Here is a 22,757-nt window from a genome sequence, read left to right as displayed (position 1 = left end):
CTATTCTAAAATATCACTTAAATGTATCCATCTTCCTCTGACATATAAATAACACAATATAGCATTATTCTTCCTAAAAGAAACTGACTATATGAAAGTTCAACATATGGGGAAATAATAACATGCCTACAAAAGTAAAGGAGAAGCCCTTATGATATGACATTAAATTCTAGATCTAAAGTTGTTCTGGGAATAGTTATTTACACTGCTGGTAAATTTCATATTAGAGGTCCTAGTCTATTGAGTACTTTCCTCGTATTCCCATCATAAAAAAAAAAAGAAAAAAAAACACATAAAACAAACACTTCTCTAAATACAAAAATCCTGTCCTAGACTTCTAATATCTCTTTGTTTAAAATTCCCACAAACTGCCTCTACCTGTAATGAAATATCTATATATGTTCATAGCTATCTAATAATTTATACCATTGTTTTGCCGGCTTTATTTCATTGTAAATTTTATTTTAAAAAAAAGATTTTAAAACCAATTTATTCTAAAGGACAGCTGATATTTTTAAGAGGATTTGGATACAGAAACTCTGTGAGTGGTTCATAAAATATTATCTTATTAAATGCAATCATATTTTAATACTGAGTTGGACTTAAATTATTTAAGTCATTCAATTTTTCATTTGGCAAATATTTATCTTAATGTTAATATAGTATCAAACTACAAAGGAATATATGCTACATTAATGGACTATCAAGTCCTGTCCTCATCATGTAAATTTGGATTTATCATTGACCATCTCTCCCACCTCCATCCCCCACCTCCCTTCTGCAACATAACTACTTACAGGAAAAACCAAATATCAACATAGTTCCCCAGTTAGAGGAAACTTGTCTTAGTCTTCTCTATGCATGTCAACAAAGGACTCAATATCTGTATAAGATATGTGTAAATAATCTAATATGGATACATACTTATATATATAAATACACATATATTTAATACCAAATAATTTCATCTAGTATTATAAAATATTAACTTCGGGGGCACCTGGGTGGCTCAGTTGGTTAAACATCCAACTCTTGGTTTTGTCTCAGGTCCTGATCTCAGGATCCCGGGATCGAGCCCTGCTTTGGGCTCCTGGCTCAGCGAGGAGTCTGCTGGAGATTCTCTCCCTCTGCCCCTCCCACCACTCATGCACGTACACTCTCTTTAAATCTTTTTAAAAAATATTAACTTCAGAAGTTCTTTCCTTCTACATATAATTGTCCTCACAAATATTTGAAATAATTCAAAATATGTGACAATTTTTGTGATTATTAATTCACATCAAAGAAAGAGAACCTTAAGCTATGCAAGAAGGAAAAAATATTGCAAATTTGTGTGACAACAGGAATTATGGCCATATTGAACTTGGTAATCATTTCGTGACATCACGTATATGTGCACCGAATAACGACAAGTTCGTCACCACACCTGGTAGATGATTTCACTTGTCTACTTTCTACCACTTCCTATCTTGTTTCCACTGAGGTAACAAATGAAGGAAATAGTTACTGTCCTTTTTTCCCCAAAGCAAATTCTTACTCTGTGTAAGTAGACAGACGTTATAAATACATTATTCCTTCAGGCAACAAAAACTTACATCCTTCCCAATCCCAAAAATTGGTGGTAACATAGATTAAATGTAAGTTCTGCCATGTTGCATTTGCTTTTACCATTAGCATTAATTATCGTCTGCTTGTAGGAGGTCAAATACTAGAAAAATAAATAAGCTATAGACAATTAAAATGTACTCCAGACCTACCCAAAATCTAACCCAGGCAACTGTTTCTTGCTGGTGACTTTGCTTAACACATTATTCATTGTGAAACATGAGGAGTTTCTGGGAATCTCTGTGCTGTTTCAGTTCTAACACACATGTAACAAAATACTATTGTCCACAGAATTTAAAATTTCCAGATTATGTGTCAGTGTCTGAACCAAAATATTCCTTGCAAATTACGTATTTTTTAGGAACCAGAAATTAAAGGGGAGTGCTAAAAATCAAGAGAGAAAGAATGAGATCAGGGAAGGCGGAAAATAAGGCAAAATCTGGGAAAGCATTGTCCACTGCGACAACCAATCCATCAGGGACCTTTGTTTGGAATTCTCCTCAGCAGGCCAGAACACAAGGTTTTTGTTTGCATAGACATTGTTTTTGGTGACAAGCAGTTTCCCTGCTAACTACAGTACTTACCCACGTTATCCTTTCACAAACCGGTGGTTTTTATCATAGAGTTATAGCCTCTGGGGAGCTCTTCTCTTTCAAGAGCAGTTTGCAGATATGCGGGCATAATGTTTTTTCTCTGTCCTTCCAACCTCATTTTTGCCACCTGGCCAGCTTCATGTCAAAGTAGTAATTTCTATTTTCAAAGAAAAATAAAGGTCCCCTAACATTATGACATTATAAGCTGAATCTATTTTCCCCAAATTCCTTAGCCAGATGCTCAGTGTAAAATTTTAAATATATATATCACTTAAAAATGGTATTCTAAGGCATTATACATTGTTTTCGTGGGACCCTGAGATTTATAGTGTTTGTTGACAGTTCCCATCTATGTGGTTGACTCATGATTTGGGAGCCAACTATGTAGAATGGGTTAGCCAGTGGATGTGGACCCAAGCGAGATCTGGCCCAAGGTTCATCTAGAGGGACACCACTGGGAATTGATGGTCCCTCTGGACAAAAATATTAAAGTAGCAAGATAGAGATTGTTGGCCCATGGTAGTCTGTGGGAATGAGATGATGAGAATCCACGTTGGCAATTCTCAAAGACCAAAATCTATTCTGTATTGTGATTGAATCACAGGGAGATACTCTAACCTGATCTGCTCTCGGGCGGTGAGATACCCTGATCCTGGTGACAGATCTAGAATCTATATCACACAGTGCAAAGATTTTGGTCCTTGGAGTCAAATGTTTGATTCTAGGCACGGCTTTTTTTTCCTCTGCTTAAATAAGGACTCTATTTGTATTCAGCTTTATTGAGATAGTAATTGACAAACAAAATTGTAAGATATTTAAAGTTCACACTGTGGTGATTTGATATATGTATACATTAGCCTCCACAGTTAACCACAGGGATTGCCTTTGACAATTTAGACTCTCTCAATATTTTTTGTTGTATTTGTAAAATAAAAATGATACCTATGTCCTGCAGTTGCTGTGAGGACTTAAGTAAGATTATCTATAGGAAGTGGTTGACACATAGCGGCAGCCCATAGATAGTGCCCTCTCCTCTGCCCTCCTAACCTCTTAATGAAGTTCCCTAGAGAGGTTTAGGAAGAACTAGAGGGCCAGCTACCATTTTCAAGAGATCATGAAAAGAAGATCTATCCATATATTGATAGATGGTGTGGACACCAAAGGTAGGCAGTCATGAGGGAAAGACATAGAACCCAGTGTGACTACAGTACTTACTGTGAGGCAGGAAGTAAGAGGAGATAAGTCCCGAGAGGGAGATCATTTATCTGAGAGTGGCCCTGAAGGGTTCTAAAGAAAGTAACTTAGTCAGATTCAAATTTTAGATAGATAATTCTGGCAACAGAATGGAACGTAGACCAGGGGATGGAAGTGAGAGTGAAGGTGGAAAACAGAAAGTGTAATAGTTCACTTGAGGAATAACAAGAGGACGAATGAGAACAATGACAAAGGAGCAGACAGACACACAGTAACCTCAGGACTTGGTTTTGCTATTCTTGTGGAGGTGCATAGAATGACACAGGGAATATAGGAAGAGAAGGTTCGAAGGAGAACATAAGAGAGAAGATATCATTCAATGCTGAAAGGAATCAAATGCCTTGCCTTCCACCCACCTAGTTCAGGTGGACTTAGACCTTAAACATTCCTTGTTTAAAGCAAGAAATGATAACTCAGGACCCTGGAGATTATAGTTCAAATAACAGTTTAAGGGGTACAATGTACACCAGTAATTAATGAAAACACAATATTTAAATAAGATATTATGCCATAGATAAGATGTCCATATATTCTAGATCTAAAACCAGGAAATACCTGGGGTGCCCTGGTGGCTCAGTTGGTTAAGCATCTGACTTCGGCTCAGATCATGATCCCAGGTTCCTGAGATCGGGCCCCACACTGTGCGGAGTCTGCTTGTTCCTCTACCTCTGCTCCTCCCCCTGCTCACTCTCTCTCTCTCTAAAATACATAAAATCTTAAAAATAAATAAATTAAATAAATTAAAAAAAACAGGAAATATCTGATAATAGCCTTTTTTCTTCTCATTTGTGCACTTAATTACACAGAAATCATTCAAAGAGTAATTTACATTTACTTATACATTTAGAGACTTGCTTTTATGCAAAAAAAATTAACATTTTTATGAAGTCTAGACTGATGTGAAAAGTCCAGAATATACAGTCACTAACCATAGAAGAATTGACCACTTAAATTAAACACACATAAAAACATACCTTTATTCATGAAACCTTCAACCATTTTATGAATGGTTGGGACTAAGGTAAATTTGGTTACCACACTATCTGTTTGAACTTTACACTGGAAATAATGTTGTGGCTCAACATTCTGACATATGTTATCTCTTAAGCCCAGCTCAGATACTAATGTCATTAGTTAGTGAATTAGTTTCTTTCCATACCTGGTCTAGGCATTAAGGAGCAAGGTGCTACTTGTGCCGCTCAGATACCACGGGGTCCAAGCAGCTTTGGATGAATAATACAAAACCTTTGTCCTAATTCTTTTGTTTTTTTGCGTTTTTTTTCCTGTTCTTTCTTCCCCTGCCTCTCTCTTAAAGAAACATGGAGGGGCGCCTGGGTGGCTCAGTCGTTAAGCGTCTGCCTTCGGCTCAGGTCATGATCCCAGGGTCCTGGGATCGAGCCCCGCATCGGGCTCCCTGCTCAGCAGGAAGCCTGCTTCTCCCTCTCCCACTCCCCCTGCTTGTGTTCCCTCTCTTGCTGTGTCTCTCTCTGTCAAATAAATAAATAAAATCTTTAAAAAAAAAAAAGAAACATGGAAATCTGTACAGTTTCATCTTAAAAGCTATAACCTAATTACAGGAGGCTTGTCTTGCTGGTCTATATGCCTTCATATTTTTTAACAAGATCCTCACCTATTGCCTTAAAAATTTTAAAGAATTGTACTATAATACATTCTGGTATTTTCCACATATTGACCTGGTTTCTGTTATACTAGTCAAATAGAAATATTCTAAACTTGGGTCTCTCAGCTTTAATTTTAGTAGTTACATAAGAAAAATAACATATGTGCTTAACCTGTATGGTGGAACTGTGACCATGTCATTCAAGTTAATCATAGTCACATCAATATGGATTCATTGATGTGCCTAGAAATTTGTAAAGAATATGTAGGAATAGATAAAATCATGTGAAAAAGATCTTCAAATAATAAAAAACTTCCTAGCATAAGAAAGCAAATGCTTGAGATGGCTCTATTGCACCAATTTTAATAACATGCATTATTACCATTTTTTAAACTTTTATCATTAAAAATATTAATATGTTTCTTTTCCACACAATGAATTCACTCAAATACTGTGAACAGTTATCCCGGGAAACAAAATTTGTTCTACTGACTTATATTGTTTTATTCCAAGTCTCACTGAAAATAAAATTGATCACACAGCTAAGTTATGGTCACTAATTTAGTTGCTCCTTACAGTTGTATCTTAAATGTCATCTGCTCTGCCTCAAATATAAAGTGCAGGATAACTCTTTGTTCCTTCTTCTTTGACCTTGTTTTACTACTGCTTAAAACTTTCAATTAATCACACTCATTTATTTAAAGCTTTTAGGTTTAATATAAAGCAGAAAACCAAACCACATAACCACAGTGACACTAATTCAATGGGTCATTGAATCACTAACTTGGTGAGAGAAGCAAATCTTCAATGAACTACATTTGGTATGTCCTTTACAAGAGCTTCTTTGAAAAAGGAAAGCAGTATTTGTGTGTCATATTTTAATGACAGTTAGCCTGGTGATGGGTATTAAAGAGGGCACGTACTGAATGGAGCACTGAGTGTTATATGCAAACAATGAATCATGGAACACTACATCAAAAACTAATGATGTAATGTATGGTGATTAACATAACATAAAAAAAATTTTTAAAAATTTTTAAAAAAGAACATATAGAAAAATCTATAGTGACAATGAACTCTTCACCCTACCCAAAATTTCAAAGTAGATTCCTTAAAATAACATTTTTACATATAGAACTGAATTTCATTTGTAAAAAAAAATAATTTCTGCCAATTTTCAGAAATGTATCTATTATATAAAATGGGATAAAGCTATCACTGAGAAGCAATTGAAGTGTGATTTGGTTATAGCATTTGTAGTCTCATTAGCATGTTCTATTTGGCTTCAGTGGTTATGATGGAGCCCAAGGAATTCTGAGCTTTCAACTCTCAAATCCTGAAGACTTGTTAGAATCATGGTGTCATTGACAGAGCAAAGAAGTCACAGAGAGAGGTTAATTGGTGCGGGGGGCAGATGCTGTAATTTTAATTTGTACTAGGTATGCATTCAACTAAGGATGTCTAATAAGCAGTTTGAAATAATAAATACTATTATAAAAACTATTAAATAATGTTTCAATTAACAAAGCACTTATAATTATCATCTAATTTGATCTCTACAAAAGTCCTATGAGTTGGTGGATGGGACAGATATTATCATTATCAAATTCATTTTGTAAATGAGATTTGGTAATGGAAGCAATAGATTTGGGAAGGATACAAAATATTTTGAACCTGCTGTCTTTACGCCACAATTTTGAAGGGTAAATATTTCGACATTTCGATACTTTGACTTTCTATTTATGAACATATTTTATCATTATAGAAATGTTGATAAATTTTATTTTTTAGAATAAATATTTTAGGTTACTTTTTAGAATAAATCTATTAAGCCCAGTTAAATCTATGATTAACTTGTTACATACAGTAGTTACATACTATTCTTATTTCCATTGTCACTTTTCTTCTACTGAAGATTTTTAATTGGGATCAGTTATTTACCATGTAAATTTTACAAGAAAAATTTGATTAATAAATCAGCTTTTGTCAAATCAAAACTTTTTAATGGTTATACTTTCTGATGTTTTTGGTTTGGGTCATTATTCTACCAAGATAAATTTTGCTGGATAATATTATACAAAAATATTTTAATAAGATGTTATTGTTCATCTAATTTTAGTTAACAGATTTTATCATGTGCAGCTACATCCTTTCTTGGTTTTATTTTTTATTGATTATGTGTAGCAAGTTCACTTATTAGGAACCACCAAACCAAAATGCCATTGGAGTTTAAATGGTAGCATCAAAAGAGCTTGCTTTGAGCTGGGTGCTATCTGCATTTGGGTAATACTTATTGCAAAGTCTGGAGCAATACTCATTTTAGAGAGAAAAAAACAATAAACCAGGGAAAGTTTTAGAGGTCACTAAATTTTAAGCCTCATATATGAGAATCTCTGGAAATGAATATTTCAACAGATCATACTTTCTACATCATCACACTTTCTTTATGTTAAGAAATAATGAGTGAAACTTACCCGTTCCAACCAATCACCATGAAGCAGAAGTCCTGAATTGAATGAGATACACGAATCATTTCATTGGTATAAAGAATTTCAGGGGACTCCTGCCTTTGGCTCAGGTCATGATTCCAGGGTCCTGGGATCAAGTCCCACATCAGGCTTCCTGCTCAGCGGGGAGTCTGCTTCTCTCTCTACCTGCCGCTCCCCCTGCTTGTGCTCTCTCCCTCTCTCTCTGGCAAATAAATAAAATAAAATCTTAAAAAAAATAATTTCAGATGAATAATTTACCATTGAAACATTGATGGAATCAGATAGAATTTCAAAAGATGCCCCCTTAGATTGCTGAGCAAAATAATCTCTCAATAACTATATTCAAATTTTATTAGACCACCATTCAAAACATGTAAGGCCTCAGACTAGTTTCTTCACCTCTTCCAATGTAGTAATTCCATACCTTTTCAAAAAACATCTCTCATTGTTTAGTGACATGAATGGTTTATTGATATTTAATATATGGAGAGAAAAGGGTAATTAAGATAATTAGTGCAAGAGACACAACAAGGAAATAAATGAAAAAAACCTTTGCTCAGAAAGATAATGACTTGAAGGATGAGAACAAATGTTTTAGAATCAGACAGATGTGTATTCAGGTACTTCCTCTACCATGTATTAGTGGGATCCCTGTGCAAGTTATTCACTCTCTCAAGGCCTCCGTATCCCCATTTATTAAATGAAGATAATCATCGCTCCTACTTCACAGGTTCTCGTGAGGATTAAGTAAGATAATGTGTACAGAGCACTTAGGCCAGTGCAAGCGGTACAACAGATATTTAACAAATGCTATTTAACTGAAAATTATAATAGTATAAGTTTAAATATTTTAAAATGGTTAAAGCACTACTGAGGTAATAGTTTTGCATGAATTGTGTTTGATATATTTATTTTTTAAAGATTTTATTTATTTGACAGAGAGAGACACAGCGAGAGAGGGAACACAAGCAGGGGGAGTGGGAGAGGGAGAAGCAGGCTTCCCGCCGAGCAGGGAGCCCGATGCGGGGCTCGATCCCAGGACCCTGGGATCATGACCTGAGCCAAAGGCAGACGCTTATCGACTGAGCCACCCAGGCACCCCATATGTGTTTGACATTATCATAGACATTGCTCTTTACCTATTACTATAAACATGGCCTATAAAATTTAGCCAATGTTGCTATAGAATACCACTGACCTACATGTTATAAATATATCTTTATGTTTGCAGAGAGAAACCACAGAGATTTTTATGCACACCTATTCTGGTAGAATTCATATTTTAGCTATAGCAACTGATACTGAATATTTCCTATATTGTGTTTTAAATTCAATGATTTCTGAATTATCATTCTAAACTCTATAGGAGTTCTTACAAAGTATATATCTTTGATATTCATTTTTGTAAAATACAGCATGTGTTAATTGTACAAGTCTTTAGAAGAATTTTTGCCACCTTTAAGTAAAATAAATTGTCAAACCCTGTTGCCTAGAGTCAATTTTCAGTTCCACAGTATAGTATGGACTATTTCTTAGCTTTTGTATAAATGGAGAATTAGTTTAACATCAAGAGAAACAAATTAAGATGACAGCCTGTTAAAGAAAAACAATGAAGACTATAGGAATCAACCTAATCTTTAAGTTTCTATATTAATTTATTGTACTCTTGAAGAGTTGTAAACAAATATTAGAATTACAGCTAAATATAAGAAGCTCTGGGTGTTTAATTATTCCTTGAAGAGTAATTAGGTTGCCACAAAAACTCAATCTCACCTGGATTAGCAGTGAAATAATATCAGTGCCTAATAAATATATGTTGTAAATAAATCAAGATATAAAGAACAGATGCACCAAAGGAAAGGAAAAATAAACTACTGAAATAGACAATTGTATTTGAAATAATCATTTCTAATTACAAAAAACCTCACTGATATATTCTACCCTTGGAGAAACCAATCTGAATTAACAACAACAAATAAAAACAAATTAGAGACTCTAATAAGAAATGCAGATATAGTACTTTCAAATTCACACTGAAAATTTAGCTGCTAATAAAAGCACTTCCAAGTAACAGACTTTCATTGCATGCTTTAATAAATAGGTGGGAATCATCTGAAATTAGGTAGACCCATTTGTATCACACAATGTGTTAAAATCTTTAAGAACAGCTTGGTTAAAAGCCTCAAGCAATCTTGTTTACACTATTAGTAAATCCTTGCTCCATAGATCATACAAAAGTAAATTTCAGCCTAGCCTAGTTCAAATTATCATAAATTCTGAATTATATTCAGCATTTTAAAGCTGGAAGGGACCTCAGAGATCTTCCAGTGAAGTCTATAATAATGAGGTTTTCCTGGCTGTTACATCTAAAACACATACCATATGTGTAAACAAATTCTAAACATTGTTAACTATTTTCAAAAATGTTACAATGTATTGTTACTTCAATCTGGTATATCTTTTCAAATTTATCGATAATTTCACATGATGTTCAGAAATGTTTTGTCAGGATGGTTTAAAATCATAAGCAGTGTGTTGCATTGCTTTTGTTATTTGCTTTATCTTTTTGTTTTCTTGTCCCACTCCAGTCGAGAAAGTTCAGGAGTAATCATCTTCATGCCAACAGTTTGAATAGACAAAATATACAAATAAGATAGCCAACAATTTCAAGAAGTTGAAAGAAGTCAAAACAGAACTATTACACAGATCTGAAATCACTAGTGGTGGGAGCCACCATGTGGCTTTCTACACACATGAGAGAAACCTTAGAATTTCACTCCTGTACTCTGTTCTGCTTAGGTGGATTTTATACTGGGAGGAAATCAGAGATAAACTTTGCATGCAATACTGCTGAACTCTATCCTGCAATTTCCCAGAAACTGGTTCTCTGCTTGCCAGACCCCCTAACTGTATATTCTTGTTCTTAGAGACTTTTCTGGAAACTTCTGGGAAAATTATCAAAATATGTCATCACTTCTAGGAGAAAAAAAGTGAGGCTTTTGTGATTTGGGCACCATCTGCCCAGTCACCCTGCTCCCTGATGTAACCAACTTTATTTATCCATTCAATAAGCAGTTATCGAGCAGCAACCAGGTGCCCGGCATATGCTATGTTGCCAAGAGGAATACAAAAGAAATGTTAACCACAGTTTCTGACCTCAGAGAGTTTCATGTCTGATTGTGGAGAAAAACACAGTTTTGTGAAGCAGCTAAATTACAGTGCATAACAGTGTGCAACAGCACAAATAGGGGACATTTCTATCATCCTAGAGAGTTCTGTAAGACGGCTCTGTGTCACATGCAGTTATAGCAAGATCAACCCGAGAGAAGTGCAGGACTCAGGGTGAAAAGGGAGCTCAGCTCAAAGCACAAGAAGCTTACATTAAGGGTCAGTAACGCAAAGCAGAAATAATTCCTGCATGGAAATCCCATTATGGGTCCAAAGTTCATTTCAGCACTTCTTGAAGCCCACATATCATAGAGAATTTTCCTCATCAAAAGGATGAACCAATTAGTATGAGAGACATAGGATATAAGAAGGTAGGAAAGTGAAATCAACTAGCTTATGAACTAACTTTTTTGGAGATGTCGCATACACAATGTGAAGCGGTATAAAAATTTAGCAATGCCCAAGGGCAAGAAAATAAGAACTAGAGAAAGGAAGCAGTTTATGGGTTTGACAGAAATTCTATCTTGCAAACAACTGTTGATCGGCAGACACAAGATAATGTCTTAGATCACTGTAAGCTCAGGGTGATTTATTTGCAAGAAGAGTAAAAAGAAATCTAAACTAAATGACTGGAAGGGAAAAGGTACTAATGGGATCAGGAGGGGGATGTTGGAGGGGTTCTGCAGGTGAAGTTACTCATGCAGCCCCATAATGTTGGAAAGGTAGAAAGCTGGGGAAGAAAAATTTAGAAGTAAGAAACATTTCTTATACTCTGTCTCCAATGACCAGGGATTACCAAGAACCCCTTAACTTCTACCACTTTAAGACATTAAATCATAGTATTTGCAGATTTATACAAAGTATCACCTAGTTCTCCTATAGGAACCTTGTTTATTATTGAGTTCTAGTCATGATGCTATCCTGGAATATCCAAGAGCACATAGATCCTGGAAACACCCCCTGACCATGTTTTCTGTAGTGACTGAGGTTTTAATAGGCAACTACAAGGCCCAATTGGTTGAATTAGAATCTTAATAACCACAAAGCAATGTTTATATATTCATCACAATCCTTGCCGCAGCTGACTGACTGATGAGGGAATTTGGGTTACATCTTGTTTTTTGCATGTTTCTAATGCTACTTAAAGAATTTTTAAGGATATAACAAATTTTAGAGCTCGGAGAGTGTGAAGCTGCAATTTAGTTCAAGATATTAATTTTAATATATAAAGAACCAAAGCCTAGAAAGTTTAAGTGACTTCCCAAAAGGCAGCTCGATGGCAGCTCTGTATATCCTACTTCCTTGCCCAAAAGTCCTATTTTCCTCTACTGTGATATTAGCAATGATATTAATGTTAGTAGTCAATACATTAGAAACAGTTCAACTCTCAGGTGTAATCTCGGCTATTCAAATAATGTGTGATCCCAATTACAGTCGTTAATTTTTTTAGCTACAAAACGTATATGTGCCCCAAAATACTTCCAACCTTTTTCATAAATACATAATCATTTTTTTATTCCTGTCTTTACCTAAAGAAGCAGTATTTAAAGATGGATGATCAGATGCAAATGATTGGCCAACACAGACAGAAAAAATCTAAATTCTTCCCCTTGTGGCAGGCTATTTTACTGGTGGCCCTTAAAGCATGTGCTCATAACGTGCACATGCTTATATAGTCCTTTACCACTCTAGGCTTGGCCATGTGATTTGGTTTAGCTAATAAGCCAGTGACAAGTGTGACACAATCAGAAGTGTGATAAAACCCAAGCTAGAGGGGAGACTGATGGAGGAAAGACCCTGGAAGATGAGGAGCCATCTTGGATGTGCCAGCCCTAGCAAACTCCTAATTAAATATAGCTACATGAGTTACCTCATAGATCTTAAGCATTTTATCACAAAAAGAAAAAAAAAAAAAGAGTTCACTATGTTAACTACCTGAAGTGATGGGCATGTTAATTATCTTGATCTTGATAACCATTCTACAATATAGATGTTCATCGAATCATCACATTGTACGCTTTAAATATATACAGTTATGCTTGTCAGTTGTTCCTCAATAAAATTAAAAGAAGAAAAAAGAAAAGAAAACCACCCAGCTGAGCACAGTCAAGCCAAAGTTGCTTCCAGTTTCCACCCTGACTCACAATGTGATCAAATGTTATCATGATAAAATCTTAAAAGTATAAAAATGTGTTTGTTTTACTTAAACTACAATTCTGAAGATAATCCAGAGTTCCAACTCCCTATTTTTTAATGGCTATGTTCCTTAGTTTCACTAAAAGGACAACTCTAATATTTCTTATTGGCAGAGAAATAAAGATAGAATGTTTCTTCTTTGAATGAACTAGTACTTTCAGACTTATTGGATTTTTTAAACTTTATGGAATTTTAAAAATTATAGGAACTCAAAAGGGACTTAGAGCTTTTAATAAACAACATTTTCAAAAGTTAACATTAGCCTCTATATTCTAATGAAGAGAAGTGAGTAGAATGATCTTGAGGAGCAAAAGTCTCAATACATGTACTTTTTGCCTCAGAATACACTTTATTCCATCTGGTTAATCATCAATTTCTTCATTAGTGATAGTTTGTATGGTTCTTCATTAGTCATTTGAATTGCTCATGTACAGTTCTGTTCATCATTTTTTTCTTTATAGGACTTCATTGTATTAGTTGTCCTTTATTTATATGTAATCCCAAACTAAGAACAGGAAAATAAAAGATGATATTTCTTTATAATTTTGCTCTTATTAAAGCCTTAAAAATATATGATCTGTGTTATATTATGTTGTTTTTCAGAATTTAATGCAACTTCTAAAGTCAGACAATGAAACTATTTAATAGGCAATCCTCCAAAAAGGCTTATGTGGTCAAGCAAATTGGAGAAATGTTCTGTATTCTATAGATTTAAGATTAATATATTAAAGGCTCTGAGGAAGAAGCCATATTAATTTTGTTCAAATTTACATGGCTACAGAATTGTTTTTTTGCACACTAGCTCATAATTGTTCAAGAAACAATGTGTTTTCAGGAATCTTAAAATGGTAAAAGTCAAGTGGACCTCTTTGTTTTATTCTACCCAGGATTATCTTTATCAGCGGTACTTTGGGGGTAAATATTTATTAAAAGCTCTATCTAAGTCCCTTTTGAGTTCCTATAATTTTTTAAATTCCATAAAGGTTAAAGAATCCAATAAAGTCTGAAAGTACTAGTTGGTTCAAAGAAGAAACATTCTACCTTTATTCATCCTCCAATAGGAAATATCAGAGTTGTCCTTCTAGTGAAACTAAGGAACAGAGCCATTAAAAAATATGGAGTTGGCATTCTGGATTATCTTCGGAATTGTAGTTTAAGGAAAACAAATACATTTTTATACTTTTAAGATTTTATCATGATAACATTTGATCACATTGTGAGTCAGGGTGGAAATTGGGAAGGACTTCGGCTTGAAATCAAGAGTCTCATGCTCTACCTACTGAGCCAGCCGGATGCCCCCTTTATAATGGTATATAATATATGGACTGTGGAATAGATAATAGTATTTTATTGTGTTAAATTTTCTGATTTTTAGACTCAGAACACACACTAAATTATTTAAGGATGAAACGGCATAATTTCTTCAATGTATTTCCAAATATTTGAAGGAAAATATGCATGTATGTATAAATATAGAGACAAATAGAAGAGAATGATAAAGTAAATGGGGCAACATAAATAATTGGCAAATTTAGGTATATGTTATATAGGAGTTCCTTATACTCTTCTAGTAAATTCTCATAATTTTGAAACTATATCAAAATGGATTTTTTAAAAAGTTTCACTGTAGCTAAAACTAAGTGTTCTCAAATTTCTCACCCAAAATCTAATGCTGGGCTATAATCTGATTCAGAGTAATCAAGACGATATATGTAAAAAAAATGGTTTGGAATCTATTATGCCAACTGAAAATTTAAAAGGTAATTTTTTAGATATAAATACCTTTATGGAGGATAATTATACACTTGAGAGTTGAACAATATAGGTTAAACCAATTACAAATATTCAGTGACATAAAGATTATTTCTTTTTTGATGAAATAAAACCAAGAAAACATATAAAGTACCATCTTCCGAAAATCCACAAGGAGGTCATAAATTAGACATGTAATGAAGTAAGTATGTGATCTGAAGTCAGAAGACACAAATTCAGATTTATTTCCCACAAGTGTGGGGCTTTGAGAGAGTCAACTAAACCTCCTGAGCACCAGTTTCCTAATCTGTAAAAAAATCTACTCATAATACAAGCCTCATTAATGAGGAAAAAAATTAGTAAAAAAAAAAAAGAAAATTGACAGCACATTGCCTTATGTGGAGCAAACAGAAACTCTGTCAAGTATAACATCTCAGCCATGTAAATATAATGTTCTAGCCATCTCACACATGCCGGTTAGTTCCCAGGTTATTGGACCTAACAAGAGATTCCTTCTAAACTGTGAGGCGAAAAATGAGGCATGAGATATATGTTTCCTGGTGACGGGGAAGGCGTGAGAGTTGAAGAGAAACAAATGAAAGAAGCTCTGGTTTATAGGATCATCCTACCAAAGAATTATCAATAGGGACTCCAGATATTCTGACCTAAACATCTTTTTGTGCCATGACCCTCCCATCTTTGGAATTTTTTTAATCTCTTCCCTTGAGATTAATTTGGAGCAACATTTCAGATTATATATTTTGTGAAATTATGTAAATGTTCTTTTTCTGACTACTTATGCATCTGAAAGTGTACTTTAATGGCTTTTACACAAGAAATACAAATTGTTTAGATGTGAAATCCTTAGATCACCATGTTAGCCTTTCAAAGTTCTTAGATAATTTTCACTGTTTTATAATATCTGCAGGGGCAATATCTAAAGCTATCTAGATACATTTTTCCTTTGTGAATAATCCTTTCTTTTCCCTTTCCACTTATTTGGATACTTGACAGTTTGTTTTTATTTTATTTTATTAATTTTTAAAATTTTAATTCCAGTTTATATTAGTTTCAGGTGTACAATATAGTGACAGACAGTTCTATACATTGTTCAGTGCTCATCATGATAAATGTATTCTTTAATCCCCGTCACCTATTTTACCCATTCCTCCCCCACACATACACTCAACTCCCTTCTGGTAACCATCAATTTGTTCTCTATAGTTGGGAGTCTGTTTCTTGGTTTGTCTCTCTCCCTTTTTTTCCTCTCTTCATTTGTTTTGTTTCTTAAATTCCACATATGAGTGAAATCATAGGTATCTGTCTTTCTCTGACTTATTTTCCTTCGCAGTTTTGCTTAGCTCTAGCTCCATCCACGTCTGTGCAAATGGCAAGATTTCATTCTTTTTTATGGCTGAATAATATTTTATTTCATTATGTAAACACCACATCTTCTTTATCCATTCATCTATCAGTGGACACTCGGGCTGCTTCCATAATTTGGCTATTGTAAATAATGTTGCCATAAACATAGGGGTGCATATATTCTTGTGAATTGGTGTTTTTGTATTCTTTGGGTAAATACCCAGTAGTGCAATTACTGATCAGAGGGTAGCTCTATTTTTAACTTTTTAAGGAACCTCCATTCTGTTTTCCACAGTGGCTGCTCCAGTTTGCATTCCCACCAACAGTGCACAAGGATTCCTTTTTCTCCACATCCTCTCCAACACGTGTTTCTTGTGTTTTTGTTTTTAGCCGTTCTGACAAGTGTGAGGTGATATCTCACTATAGTTTTGATTTACATTTCCCTGATGATCAGTGATGTTGAGCATCGTTTCATGTGTCTGTTGACCACCTGTATGTCTTCCTTAGAGAAATGTCTGTTCATGTCTTCTGCCCATTTTTAATTGGATTATTTGTTTTTGGGGTGTTGAGTTTATATAAATTCTTTATATATTTTGGATACTACCCTTTATCTGATATTTCATCTTCTCCCATTCAGTAGGTTCAGTAGGTTATCACTTAAATTTGTTGTTTCCTTTGCTGTGCAGAAGCTTTTTGTTTTGATGTAGCCCCAGTAGTTTATTTTTGCTTTTGTTTCCTTTGCCTCAGGAGACATCTAGAAAAATGTTGCCATGGCTGATGTCAAAGAAATTACTGCCTGTGCTCTCTTCTAGGATTTTTGTGTTGTCTCACATTTAGGTATTTTTTTTCTTATATGATATGCTTCACAAATTTGCGTGTCATCCTTGTGCAGGGGCCATGATAATCTTCTCTGTATCATTCCAATTTTAGTATATGTGCTGCCAAGAGAGCCACATTTAGGTCTTTAATCCATTTTGAGTTTATTTTTGTGTATGGTATAAGAAAGTGGTCCAGTTTCATTCTTTTGCATGTAGCCATCCAGTTTTTCCAACACCATTTGTTAAAGAGACTTTTTCCCATTGCATATTCTTGACTCTTTTGTTGGAGATTAATTGACCATATAAGCATGGGTTTGTTTCTGGGCTTTCTATCTTATTCCATTGATCTATGTGTCTGTTTTTGTGCCAGTACCATACTGTTTTGATTACTACAGCTTTGTAGTATAACTTGAATCTGGAATTGTGATCCCTCCAGCTTCGTTTTTCTTTTTTGAGATTGTTTTGGCTATTCAGTGTCTTTTTGGGTTCCATACAAATTTTATGATTATTTGTTTGAGTTCTGTGAAAAATGCTGTTGTTTATTTTGATAAGGATTGCATTAAATGTGTAGGTTGCTTTGGGTCATATGGACATTTTAACAATATTTGTTCTTCCAATCCATGAGCATGGAATATCTTTCCATTTGTTTCTGTTGTCTTCAATTTCTTCCATCAGTGTTTTTTAGTTTTCAGAGTACAGGTACTTGACAGTTTTTAAATTATTATTTACCCTGGTATTCAAAATTCTTTCAATATGAGTTTTGTAGGTTTCATTTTTATGTTTGTCCTGAATTTAGTAATGTCACTCAAATCTGCATATTCAGGTCAGTCAAATTTTTGTCTATCATATCTTTATTTACTGCTTCATGTTATGTTTTAGTTCCTTCTTTAGGAATAGAAATTAGTCACATATTAAAGCTCCCTTTTAGGTCTTATTAACTGTCATGTTCTCTTTCATAATTTTAATCTCTTTACCCTCTTCTTGAACTTTTTTTTTCTTTTTTTTTTAGATTTTATTTATTTATTTCACAGAGAGTGATAGCGAGAGCAGGAACATAAGCAGGGGGAGTGGGAGAGGAAGAAGCAAGCCTCCCGCCGAGCGGGGAGCCTGATGCGGGGCTCGATCCCAGGACCCTGGGATCATGACCTGAGCTGAAGGCAGACGCTTAACGACTGAGCCACCCAGGCGTCCCCTCTTCTTGAACTTTTAAGAGAGCTTCTCAAGTCCATCCTCCATGTCACTGATTCATGCTTCTGTGTTTTCATTACCATAGTTCAGTATCCTTAGAGCCTTGTAAAATGTGGGCCTGAATTTTCCTATTATACATTTAGTTTTAATTCATTGTATTCTTTACTCCCTGCTAGTCCTGCCTAATGGAGGCTCATTCTTCTTGCATTTTATTGAGAATAGTAAACAAGTTCCAGAATGTTCTCTTGAGTCTTGTAAGACATTAATTTTAGAAATATCCCCTTCCCTTGAGTCTTCAGAGTGGTATTCCACAGTAGGTTTTTGTTGTTATTTAGTGTTCTGCTTTGGTTTTTTCCCATTACAAATTATTGAATGGGGTACTTCCTGAATCCATTGATTCTCAGAGTATAGGATGGTTCAATTACCCTAAGCCACATTCTGATAAATCAATAACAACAAAATCCTCTTTTCAGATTCACACTTAGAAAGAAAATTGATGTGTCCAGATTACAATAGGACTTTCAGTTTCTAGTAGGCGTTCACTCTTCTGAGGTGGTGATTTCTCTATTACTTCCTGCCTGGTCCTCTGAACCTCTGGAAGATATAATAGACAGCAACCTAAGAGTCCCTCCATCCACTGTATCCAGAATATTTCTGTCACTGTCTTCAGAGCTTTGCTTTTGAAGAAAAAAGCAGCCAGTATCCAATAAGCAATCAGGGGCATCCTCCATAGCTCTTGCCCAGCTATTTCTGAAAGACGCTTTTTCTAAATGGTGAGAAAGATGGCAATTGGGAAAGTGGGGGAGGTCTGCGAATAACTTTTAAATACCTCAAAAATCAACATGTGAATGATCTTTTTCATTGGCTGGTGTATATTCCGGATATAGACACATGGGAAAACACAAGGAAACCATAAAGTGTCTTCCTACCTTTTTCAGGTGTTCTCTTTGAGATGAAACCTGAAAATGCCAAGAAAATTGACCTACTATTGGTTAGCGAAGTTCCTCCCAGATTCTAGCCTTACATTTTTTGAGCTTTGATTCCACGTTTTGTCTTTTTAGTGTTTTCTTAAGTAGCTTAAGACAAATTAGCAAAAGTTACATATATTAGGACTATTTTGAATAAGTTACTTGAGATATTTTTTCACTACTGATAGCCTCTTAAAGGTTTTTAAGGGTTTTACTTTCTAGTAATAACTAATAAACACCATCTGGTAAACATGCTTAATACCATAAACCTTCCAAAAATCTTAATGTTTCTCCACAACACAAGATACTGTTGTGATTCTAGTTTGTATTGAGAATTCTATTGACGTCCATTTTTTGTCTCCTTTACTTGTCACAGAAAGTTAGCAATTTTAAGTCATGATAATTTCATTTAGATCAACTATCCTTTGAGTATATTCATTTATTCTTCCATTGAGTTATTCATGCATTAAACATTTATTAAGTTGTTATTATATGCTAGGCACTGTGATAGACCCTGCAGATACTGCCTCCAAGAACTTATGATGTAATCATGAAGACAGATGACAAACAAATCTTTGCACTGTGCTATAATAAATCTTTCTGAAGGTATACATCTTGTGAAAATATCTAAATCGTAGTATCAAGTAGCATCTGGTATTGACATGCTTAAGTTGTTATTTTTATCCACAACTTAGATTCAAAATTTCACTTTGAAGATTGTCTTCTGTGGCTTCTTCATTTAATTCAAGTCATTTTAATCAGCATTTAACAAATATCTATTGTGAGCAAGATAGAATACTCTGCACTGTATAGAATGCAAAACTAATTAGGTCAAAAATTGAATCCTCAAAGTTTTTAGCCTAGCTATGTCTTAGTCTTTCAAGCTGCTATAACAAAATATCAGGGACTAGATAGCTTATAAACAACAGAAATTTATCTCTTACTGTTCTGGAGGCTGGAAGTCCAAGGTCAAGGTACCAGCATCGTCACATTTTGGTGAGGACCCTCTTTATAAATCATAGCTGGTATGTTTGTATAGGGCAAGGGATCTCTGTGGAGTCTCTTTTATAAGAACCCTAATTCCATTCATGAGGGCTCCACCCTCATGACCTCCTGAAATGTTAGGCTTTCAACATTTTGGTGGGACACAAACATTTAGAACATAGCAGGTCGGGAATACAGACTAACTATAATCCATTTTCAAGAAAGCCCACAAAGTGTTATAGAAGTACAGTAGCAGAGAAGATTACAGTAAGAACGACCCTTCATTAAAGAGTAAAAATATTCATTTGGGCCATATTGAATATGATAATAATCGGTATCTTATTGAGAAATTTCTATATGCTAGTTATTATAACTTCTAATCTTCCCTGTACATTATCTCTAATCTTGGAAAATGAAAATATTTTTAACTTCCCATTATCTATGTCAGTTCAGAGGGCCTATCAGAAATGAAATGACATGTATTTGAAACTTTGCTTGAAAATCTTTATGCCCATTTCTTGGTGGGGGGTGGGGGAGGTGGGAGACATTAGGTGATTCAGTACTAAGAGAAAGACAGGGAGGACCATGATCTGCATTAAATTCAGCTTCTTTGGCAGATTGCATTGCCTATCTACTTGGCTCACAGCCACAAATAGACATAAACTTTCCAACCAGTGTGCAGACTCATGAAGAAATAGTTTGAGGATTGTAAATGAAGTGTCATCCTCTCCTGAATTGTATATATCTTACCTCTAAAAGAATTTAACCAAGATAAACATATTAAATTTGTCTCTGAAATATGAAGAGGTGACAAATGTTTTTCCATGTAAGAATTAAATATAACTTAAAAAAAAAACAACAACAAAAAACAAAAACAAAAAACCTCATGATCAAATTGAAGAGATACTAGCAATGGCCAGAATTATGGTTGGCTCAGATTCCTAAAAGACACTATCATTTTAAAGGCTCAAATAAGTTTTCTCTTAGCAGTGGATGATGATTCTGTTCAATAGGTGGAAAATTGAAACAGAAGTCTGCAATTGGGAAGGAGAAATTTGATCTAGGATACAAACTTAGAAAACTTGCAGGTGGGGCAGAGGGTTGATCCCTTAGTTCATGATTACATAAGAACAAGCCTGTTGTGATATCTATATAAGTAAAGAATTAGCAAATATTTTGGAAGATCATTTAGAACATTGACAGCATTCAAAAGTTTAGTTTTGTCATGCAGTGTAATTTAAGAGGAGAGTAAATTGCTCTTATGGACTGATTCAGAGGAAATATATCAAGCCCATGTTTCTGTTTAGGTTTGTTTGTTTCTTCCTTATAAACTGAAGTAAAGTATTGTCTATTACAATATCATTTCTCAGGTTTATTACCCACTTCAGGTCACTCTGAGTCAAAGTTCACTTCCACTTTCTTCTAAAGGTATCATTTTTCCTTTTTAAAAAAGGAAAAAATCATCAGTGAATCAAAGCTTGGTGTGGTTGTTTAATAGTTAAAGGAATTGGGAGAAGACATTTAAAATATTACATTTTCCCCCCAGGTGTTGGAGGAACATGAAAATGGAGTGTACTACTTTGTTTAAGAAGTGGTTTTCTTTAAAAATGATGAAAATTTTCTTTCAAATGATTACTAACAACATGATATTTATTTTGTTTTAAGTTCTACTGAAAATAACCTCTGATAAATTATAAAAATAATCTTAGAGGCTCCTCTTGGTTTATTCTTTTCATCGTATTGAGCTATTGAAAATTATACAATTTGGTTTCACTTTCTGCTTCCTTTGAATTAGAAGGAGGGTGCTTTGCCATTTCAACTCTGTATGAGAACTGCTAACACCATTAATCTCTTTAAGGATTATTCTTCCCTCCAATTTGTTTACAAAACATTAAAATTAAATAAACACTGTTGTAAAGCTCCTCTGTTCTTATCAGGTTATATTTAGGGGTTCTAAATTTATTAATATTTGGAAAGTAGAGGTTACATTTCCCTTAAAAAGACATTGATACTATGACCAAAAAAAAAAAAAAATTGAATGAATAAGGTATGTTCTTCTTAAGAATTTTATTTATTTTACCTAGTGAAATTTATAAGTCAAGCACTAGTTCAACATAAGATAAAGTTATTTAATCAATCACTGCAACTTTTGTAAAATCCTTTGGTTTGTCTACGTAACTGCAATAGCAACCTTCAGGCAACATACTGGTGTATAGATCCGAGACGGCCATCGAGCATTTTGGATTTATTTGGAGAAAATTTGTAAACTACGTTAAGATCTTACTAAATTTTAGGTCAATTACCCCATAAAGTAATGTACCCCATATGCAGTTATGTATGCAGATATATAGAAATATGCTTGTTTGCCACTAATTGCTGAGAGAGGGAAAGAGAAAGAAGAAATCTAGAAATATCTCTTAGAGTCATTGGAGAATTTTTCCTAAGCATTAAAAAGCCATTTAAAACAGTATTGAGAACCCGATGCTACCACGTTCAAAGTGTTCAGTTTCAAAACCCTCAAAAAGACAAATATTAACTCTTTTTCTTAGGATACTAGGCCATATATATATTTTTTTTTTTTTTTTTTAAACCAGTAAGAGTAATCTTGTTCTTGGAATTATATAAGTTGCGTATTTCTTTAGCAGAGCAAAATGAAAGAGAACCTAGTCACCTGTGAGTGGGAAAACAGTCCAGACCAAAGCCCAGATGAACTGTGTGAAACACCAGTCCAAAGAGACAGTGAAAAGGGGAAACCA

General features: G+C 34.4%; 1 non-coding gene across 1 annotated transcript; it reads right to left on the bottom strand.

Annotated features, from left to right (window-relative positions):
* Positions 1-16,890: 16,890 nt before the first annotated feature.
* Positions 16,891-16,994, bottom strand: LOC118528147 (U6 spliceosomal RNA). The gene has a single exon (XR_004913496.1). It is a non-coding gene; the product is annotated as a U6 spliceosomal RNA (small nuclear RNA).
* Between the last annotated feature and the right edge of the window lie 5,763 nt (positions 16,995-22,757).

Source organism: Halichoerus grypus, chromosome 6 (assembly GCF_964656455.1).
Source record: "Halichoerus grypus chromosome 6, mHalGry1.hap1.1, whole genome shotgun sequence".
In the NCBI taxonomy this organism is placed as follows: Eukaryota; Metazoa; Chordata; class Mammalia; order Carnivora; family Phocidae; genus Halichoerus; species Halichoerus grypus.
Note: the sequence above shows the minus strand (reverse complement) of the source record. Positions and strands in the feature narration are given on the sequence as shown.